The sequence below is a fragment of the Neophocaena asiaeorientalis genome, unplaced genomic scaffold, assembly GCF_003031525.2.
Source record: "Neophocaena asiaeorientalis asiaeorientalis breed wild unplaced genomic scaffold, Neophocaena_asiaeorientalis_V1.1 scaffold7, whole genome shotgun sequence".
NCBI lineage: Eukaryota > Metazoa > Chordata > Mammalia > Artiodactyla > Phocoenidae > Neophocaena > Neophocaena asiaeorientalis.
The window spans coordinates 13,375,059-13,383,178 of NW_020185337.1; positions in this window are offsets into that span (position 1 = coordinate 13,375,059).

The following is an 8,120-nucleotide window of genomic DNA, read 5'->3' on the forward strand; positions in this document are numbered from 1 at the left end:
AAACTCAGTGGCTTACAACAAACAACAAGCATTTATTCCCATGTTTAGGGGTCTGCATCTTGATAGCACTTTAACTCATCTAGACAGGGTAGTTTAGGTAACTTGAGTTTAAGCTGAAGATCAGCTCGGTTTGGCTCAGTGCAGCTCAGTTCAGCTCAGTTTCACATGTGTTTCTCTGAGTCACAAATGAAGGGTAGTTGCTCCCTGGGGCCTGCTCTTATGGTAGATCACTGGAGTTCAAAAAACAAGCCACACTGGACAAGCTGATTTAAGGATGATGCTTATGTCACCTCTGACAATCATCCCATTGGCCAAAGCAAGTCATATGGCCAAGCCTAATATCAATGGATCAGGGAAGTACACTTCACGGTAGGACAAGAAAAGGCAATACTTGCCAAATATAGTCGACATTATCATGTCTTGGTTGCAAAAATTTTGCTCATGTTATCTGAAAATGATAACCCTTGTAACTTTATATCAATCTGCAACTCATAAAATGGAGTCTTAGTGTAACATGAATATAGTGTGAACACAAGATCTATTTTGAAAGGGGAGGAAACCTGGTCCTGGCCCATAGGTAATAAAATAATCTTCCTATTAAAAAATGTTTCAAGATACAATGATACCGTCTTATATTCCATCAAGACTGTATATCCAGAAAATACCTGGATAGTTCTAACAGTTTGTGTTATATGTATATTGTTCTCTAATGCATGTGAAATTAATGGTATATTCATATAGAATAAATGAAAAAAACTTTCATTACACAGTATACAGCCTGTGGGGTTGATTGTCACAGGAGGTCACTGAATCAAATACTGGGGCTAGAATTTTGAAAGCTGTTGGAAAATTTTATGATGAATAATGGCATTCATTATTATTCATGCCAAGCTTCAGGTAATAAACTCTCCCTCTTGAGGCTCTGACTGATCACCTCAGGGGTCGGACAGAAGAGTCCCCTTTGTGTAGCTAAACAATAGACTATTCATTTGGGAACATCCATAAGCTTGAAACACAGATAAAAACTAATATTAGAGACCTCCAAAAGTCCTATTATGCTTTAACATTTCAGTGGTAAAGACAATCCTATATATCACTATCAAAACTGTTCTTTGTTATTATGTATTTACCTCAATTAGCTTTGATCACTCTGAAATGAACCATGATTGAAATTCCAGCTCTTTCTCAATTTTATATAAATAGATAACGCATCTTAAATTCATAATTCCAAGCAAAATCTTAAACTCTCAAAGAAAAAATAATTTGTTTTACTTAAAGATTCCTGTTACTCTGAGAGGGTCTCTCTCCAAAAAGGCACAAGATAGGAAGGATTAAAGAGAGTGCTTTTTTATCTTCTCCCATTTTGCCTTGTTCCCCAGTAAATTCTCTACTCCCTGAGGAAATGCAGGAAAAACGCAAATGCTAATGTGAGTCTTCTGGGTTATGAATACAACATAATTTCTCTATATGCATTATGGAGTGAAAAGATAGAACTGAGTTAAGCAAGATAGAGATAACTTTCCAGTTTTTTCTAAATTGGCTTTCATAATATTGTTTTTATGCTTTTCATTTTTGGAATATTATATATTAGCAGAACAGCAGATACATTCATATTTTAAGACAAATAGAAAATTCACCCACAGGCCAAAATATATATATTTTGGGAAATTATCTGCTATTTTGAATTATGTAAACTCTTATTATCTACCTTAATCAAAGACAAAACATCTTTAAATCAGTTTTATTTTAGTAAAAGTGTTTTTATGGGTAGAGCAGCAATTCCATCTTTTGTATATAAACAGGGAAAGTACAACATATAAAGTATTTCAAGTTATTTTGAATCATTTATCATTATTAGTAATTCCATGAAGAGAGAAAGGATACATAAATAGTTGGGAGGCTAGGAGTTTGAGGTAAATTAGAAAGCAAAAATGATGAATGAGAGAAAGATTGATGAGGTTTCTAGTCTTAGGTGAAATACAAAATACAAAACAGAGAGAAAGTCAGGTCTCCAAAAGCAAAGTTGACATATAGCTGAAAGTCTGTGAGGATTCACAAGTATATTCTTTACTTAGAAATATGTAAATGATGATATTTACGTGATTATTTGCTATTTCTAACTTTTCAAATGTAGTTCAAAGACACATTCTAAAACTTTGGTTAAAATGTATTTCTGGTTACATATTCCAGCTGTTAATTGAGTTACTTCTATTTGACATTTTATGAACCTACTAGGAATATTAGTTAAATGTATTATATTTGTTTCCTAAAAGTGGAAGGAAACATGGCAATCATAATTCAAACTTCTTTTGGAATACCATAGATGCTTGCAATTTTAACAGCTCTATTTTATTATCCAAGTGATCACTAAAGTCTATGGACTAAAGTAGCTTGTAATTTTTCTGAGACATATTTATTAAACATAAATGGGGTGTAGTGCAATTGGTGCCTGAGTTATTAAGGTGGGTACAGCTAGCTGGTTGCTGGTATGTCTGGGTGGCCATGGCTGGGAGTGCCAAAGACATTGGAGGTTTGTATCATAGCTGTCTTTTGCTGCAGAAGAGCCACGGACAGAAGCTGGACTATGAAGAAAGTACCTTCCCACTCTCAACCTACAGCCTATGCTTCCCTATTCCCCACCTAATTAGAAGTCAGCTGAGAAGGAGTCCAAGAAAAAGAACTTGTAGAGACCCAGCCTCAGCATCACAGAAAGAGTATAGCAGGTGGAATTGGACATACAGATAAATAACAACACATAAGTTTACTTTGTTTTGGGGGGAAAAAAAAGTCCATGACTAGTATTACAGATGTGGGAGGTGAATGCATGTAAGGAAGTAACAGTGTTTGAAAATGTGTGATTTAATAATGTGTGCAGAGAGATATTATGTAAAATTTTGAATTTTTAGTTTAAGCAAAATCGACCATTCCCATTATACATCGGATCACTCTGAGCCTGTTGTTGAATCATGCTTTGGAGCATGAGAATGATGCAGAAGTTACAGAATCAACTATTACTCCTATGAATGATCAATAGTGACTCTACCTTCCATTTTTTTAAAACCACCATTATTTTATATTAATAGAATAAAATATACTCATGATATTTTTGGTAAATTTCTTTTTTTTTCATGGTAGAAAATAGAGCATCATAATTTCAATAGATTGAAGTAACTTCTGATGCATAACAGATGCATTATTCTCTTTTTATTTTTTTCTCACATTATATTTTCTAATTGGTTACTGTTGTTACATGTGAAAACTGTTTGGTTAGGGATTTTTATTTTATATCTATCCACTTTATTGAACTCTTTTATTACATCTCTTTATTCTTTGAGGATGCCAAGTAGACAATCATATTGTCTATAAGTAATTAAAATTCTGTCTCCTTTAACAAAGTTATACCACTGCTTCTGCTTCATATTGTATTTAATTAGAGCATCTACAAGAATTGCTACTTTTCCTTACTGTAAAAATGAGTCTTGGACTTAACTTTTAGACATTTTTACTTTTATTGTTCTTAAAGTTTTAAAATTACTTCTTAGGCTCTGATTTGCTACCACATGTATAAGTGATCTTTTGACATTTGGAAATCAGTTATATTTTCCTTATTTACTTTATTGTTTTAGAGCTCCATAATTAAAAGAGTTTTTGAAATATACAATATACTTTGAAACCCACTCACTGGATATGATTCAACTATTAGTTATTGCACTAGGTGTTATGAGAGAAAAAATGAACTTACTAATAACAAAAAAATTGTTGGTTTCAAGTAGTTTCCATTCCAGTTGGTTAGGCAAGACAGCTGTCACAGGGAGCCTGTGACAAAATACTAAACAATCAAGCTAGTTAATATTTATTGAGTGTTCACAATCTGCTGGTGAGTTTTACACAGATTATTACTAATCTTCACAATAATCCTTTGAGTTAGAGTTTGAAATTATGTTGTTGATGAATCTGAGGCCCTAAAGAGGTTGAAGTACTGGCCTAAGTCATACAGCTAAAGCCTAGCCCAGTTTGGTTAAGAGTGTGGGCAGTCTGACCTAGAATCTTCTTAAACATTTTTACACAGCCGTCTGAGAACTTAAGACAGGAATGTCAAATATGATAACAGTCACGCAGTTTTATGGAATTTTTAAGGATGATGTGGTATTTTGAGAGTGAAGAACATTCCAGACAGAGTCCCTCTAATGGGATAGTGGTGTGAAGAGTTCTGGACTTTAGAGAAACAATGATAAGACTAGTCTGACTGAAGCAGAGTGTTAATAAAGGAGAAACACGAACTTGCACAAAGATTGGGGAAAATTATGAATGCTAACCTAAAGACTTTATTTTTTGCCTTGAAAGTAATGGGAAGCAATAGAGAAAATGGAACACTATGAAACAGTAACCATAAACAGCAGGCCTTCTAGATCTCTTTCAGCAGTGATGTTAGAAAAGGAAATTAAGATATCTCAACCCAAGGAATTATCAAGGAAAAGAGACCCCAAGAAATCAGAAGGAGCAATAATTAAGAATGAGAAAATATGTGACACACAAAAACAAGCTACTTTGGATGTGGTGAATACTTTTTCTTTAAGCCTATCACAGCCCCAAACTGGGCAGCCAGAGGGAACAAAGCCTCGGGTTCAAAAGTTCTGATGCAATTTCCATCTTCAGAATTCTGTCAAGCTGAGCTGGAAATATTTTTATCAAAATCCTCCTAAGATTTCAAGTAGCCTCCAGCTATGCTGAACCACTTTTCACACGGTTTCAAAACTTCCATTTCTTTTATGCCTAAAATACAGGTTTGCGTTATCTTAAAACACACGTGCATGCATGACTGCATACACGCTCCACAGGACAAAAAGTCTATGGAAAAGTTGCAGAAATCTCTAAGCATATCAGAAAAGATTAGCTTCACATCCTGGTGTGGGTGCCTCATTCACACTCTCTCACTAGTTTGTTCTTCCATAGAAATGACCTTAGAAACAGGAACATGTTATAAAGCTCTTTGCTCAAATACATTTTAATTCACTTCCTAAATTTAGGATGGCTCTGCTTTTAACCATTTTCAGATTTTTTTGTGTGTACCTTAAAGTATAGAAAGTCTAATGATTTTTCAGCAGCTGGCACTTTACAACTAGAAATTCCATCCTGCATTACTTAAATAGTCACATTCGTGATGACTGGTAATAAAACTATTTATAATTGCAATTACAACAAAAGATTCCCTACTCTACCAAAATTTTTAGCTGCCTTAATTCACATTTCCATGTGAAAAAGGACATTTGCATGATCAAATCTGAGAACCATATTTTAGTCATTTTACAAATGTTCACCAAGAGCAGTTTAAATATATGTGTTAAATGAAAAATATTTTTAGATGATGGTGTCAAAAATACAGTGAGTGACTGATGCCAGAAAAAATATAACTTTATGAAAATTTTAATTTTCTATGTATTTTAATCTACTTTGAATTTCTTTTAGATATGTTATTTGAGGCCTTTTGATGGAAATATTCTTAATATTTGTTCTATGTGATTCAGTTGCCACAGGTCACATGTATGACCACTTGATATGGCTTGAGTGGCTGAGAAACTGAATTTTAAATTTTATTTTATTTAATTTTTTGATTTTTAAATTTATTTATTTTTGACTGCATTGGGTCTTCGTTGCTGCACGCTGGTTCTCTCTAGTTGCGGCGAGGGGGGGCTACTCTTTGTTGTGGTGCGCGGGCTTCTCATTGCGGTGGCTTCTCTTGTTGCGGAGCACGGGCTCTAGGTGTGCGGGCTTCAGTAGTTGTGACACACAGTCTTCAGTAGTTGTAACTCACAGGCTCTAGAGTGCAGGCTCAGTAGTGTGGCGCACAGGCTTAGTTGCTCCACAGCATATGGGATCTTCCTGGACCAGGGCTTGAACCCGTGTCCCCTGCGTTGGCAGGCGGATTCTTAACCACAGCGCCACCAGGGAAGCTGCTTAAATTTTATTTAATTTTAATTAATTTAAAGTTAGAGTTAAATAACCTCATGAAGCTAGTGGCTGCTATGTTGGACAGTACTATCTAAAGTCTGCAAGTAGTTGAAATATGCTAGTGTATATCAACCTTTTGACAAGTATTGTTGCTTGTGTATTTTTTGTTTTATCAATGAATCAGTAAATATAAAACACAGAGGAAACCTAGTATTATAACCCATATATATATATATATATATACATAAATAAATATATATATATATATTTGTTATTTCAAAGCTTAAAGCAATCCATGTAGTAAAAATCCATTGCTGCTGGATAAGAAGAGAATCTTAAGTGACCAGATGGTCACTACTTCCATAGATGGGTCCCTAGTAAATGTTTGATTTGGAGAATCTATACAAAAGGAAATTACTTAATACTTACTAATGAATCAATATATTTCCACACATTCCCTGTCAGCTTGGAGCTTTAGAAATGAACCATTCTCCTCTTTTCTGGTTAAAGTCTTTGAAAAGAGTCTCAATATGTTGGTTTTATTTTGTTTGTTTGTTTGTTTGTTTGGTTGGTTGCTTGGTTGGTTGGTTAAATATATGTCCTTCAAACACCCTTGCTCTGTGTGTCTTTTCAGGGTCTTAAAAATATTCCCAAGACCTATTTCCTTTAGTAGCCCTACTTAATGTACAGTTATAGCTGTTATTCGTTGATACATGGCCTCACACAACAGAATAGACAAATGGTAGCTGTCACGCAAAATTATTCACCCTCTGTCCTTCCAAGAAGACTTGGTTTCACAGTGCTATTACTGCCTACATGCCTTTCTTGTTTTTTGTTCCCCCTACTTCCATTGATTTTAGATGTTTTTTGGTGCTTCTCCGTCTCTAATGTGTTACCTATTTTATTCGAATATGTAGGTGGCATGTTTTTAAGTGAATCAATAATGAAGTAGTTGAGACCACAAGTCTCATCACCCTCTACATGCTATTAGTGTTAGACTCCCAAGGGCCAACTGTGCAGTGAACCATGGTAATGAGGTTGATAGTTCATGAAGGAGCTGATGTGACAAATTGCCAACCTGCTGCAGGGATAGCCCCCCTAACGCTCCAGAAGGCCAATGTTATTCCAATTTTCATCCAGTTTTGTTCTTGTTCTAAATGTGCCAAAGCTAACACAGTATTTAAATGGATACCCTCCCCCCAGCCCCCGATCCCCCCTCCTCCGCACACGCACACCTTGCAAAAGAGAGCACCTCGTGCCACGTACATTTATAATCTTCTTTTCAAATTGACATGCTCTCAGGGTGAATTTAATCAGCAATTGTCATACATTTTAAGGTATAAAAGGATGTTTCATTTTTCATGCCTTATTTTGGAGGCACTTGTGAAAACAGGGGTCTTCATTTATTGATGTTCTGGATATATAAGAATTTTTTAGATCCATTATTTCTGCTCTTAATAGTCACATCAACTGACTTTTGTTATCGTCTCTCATATTTGAACAAAACACCTTTCAGATATCTTTTTAATCCTTTTTTTGAAAAGAAAAGCAAAACTCTCAACTTATTAAAAATAAGTATTGCTCAGGTACTATTAAATCAGGTAAATTCCTTTGTAGTTTTTTTTTAAACCTAATTCTTTACTTTCCTCTTCATATTTTCATCTTATTTTAAAGTTTTTAATTGTTGTTATTGTTTGTTTGTTTTACAAATATGTTATTGTTAGCTAGTGGACAATGGGAATGAATCACCTCTGACTTTAAGGAAAAATTTCAGCCCAGATCACACTGTTAGTGTAGCTAGCCTTTTATAAGACATTTAAAAGCATTTTAAACAAAGTTTATACTGCAGAGAACGGTTCCCAAACCACAGCTGGCTTGTCCTGTAGGGAGGTGGCTGGACATCATGTGTTCACTTTCTGACAGTGAAAAAATGGTGTCCTTAGAGGCAAAGGTGCCAATTCTTTTTTTTTTTTCTTATTGGTAATACCTGCGATGCTTCTTAAATTTATTTTGTTTTTTTTTTGTTTTTTTTTGTTTTTTTTTGCGGTACGTGGGCCTCTCACTGTTGTGGCCTCTCCCACGGCGGAGCACAGGCTCCGGACGCGCAGGCGCAGCGGCCATGGTCCACGGGCCCAGCCGCTCTGCAGCATGTGGGATCCTCCCGGACCGGG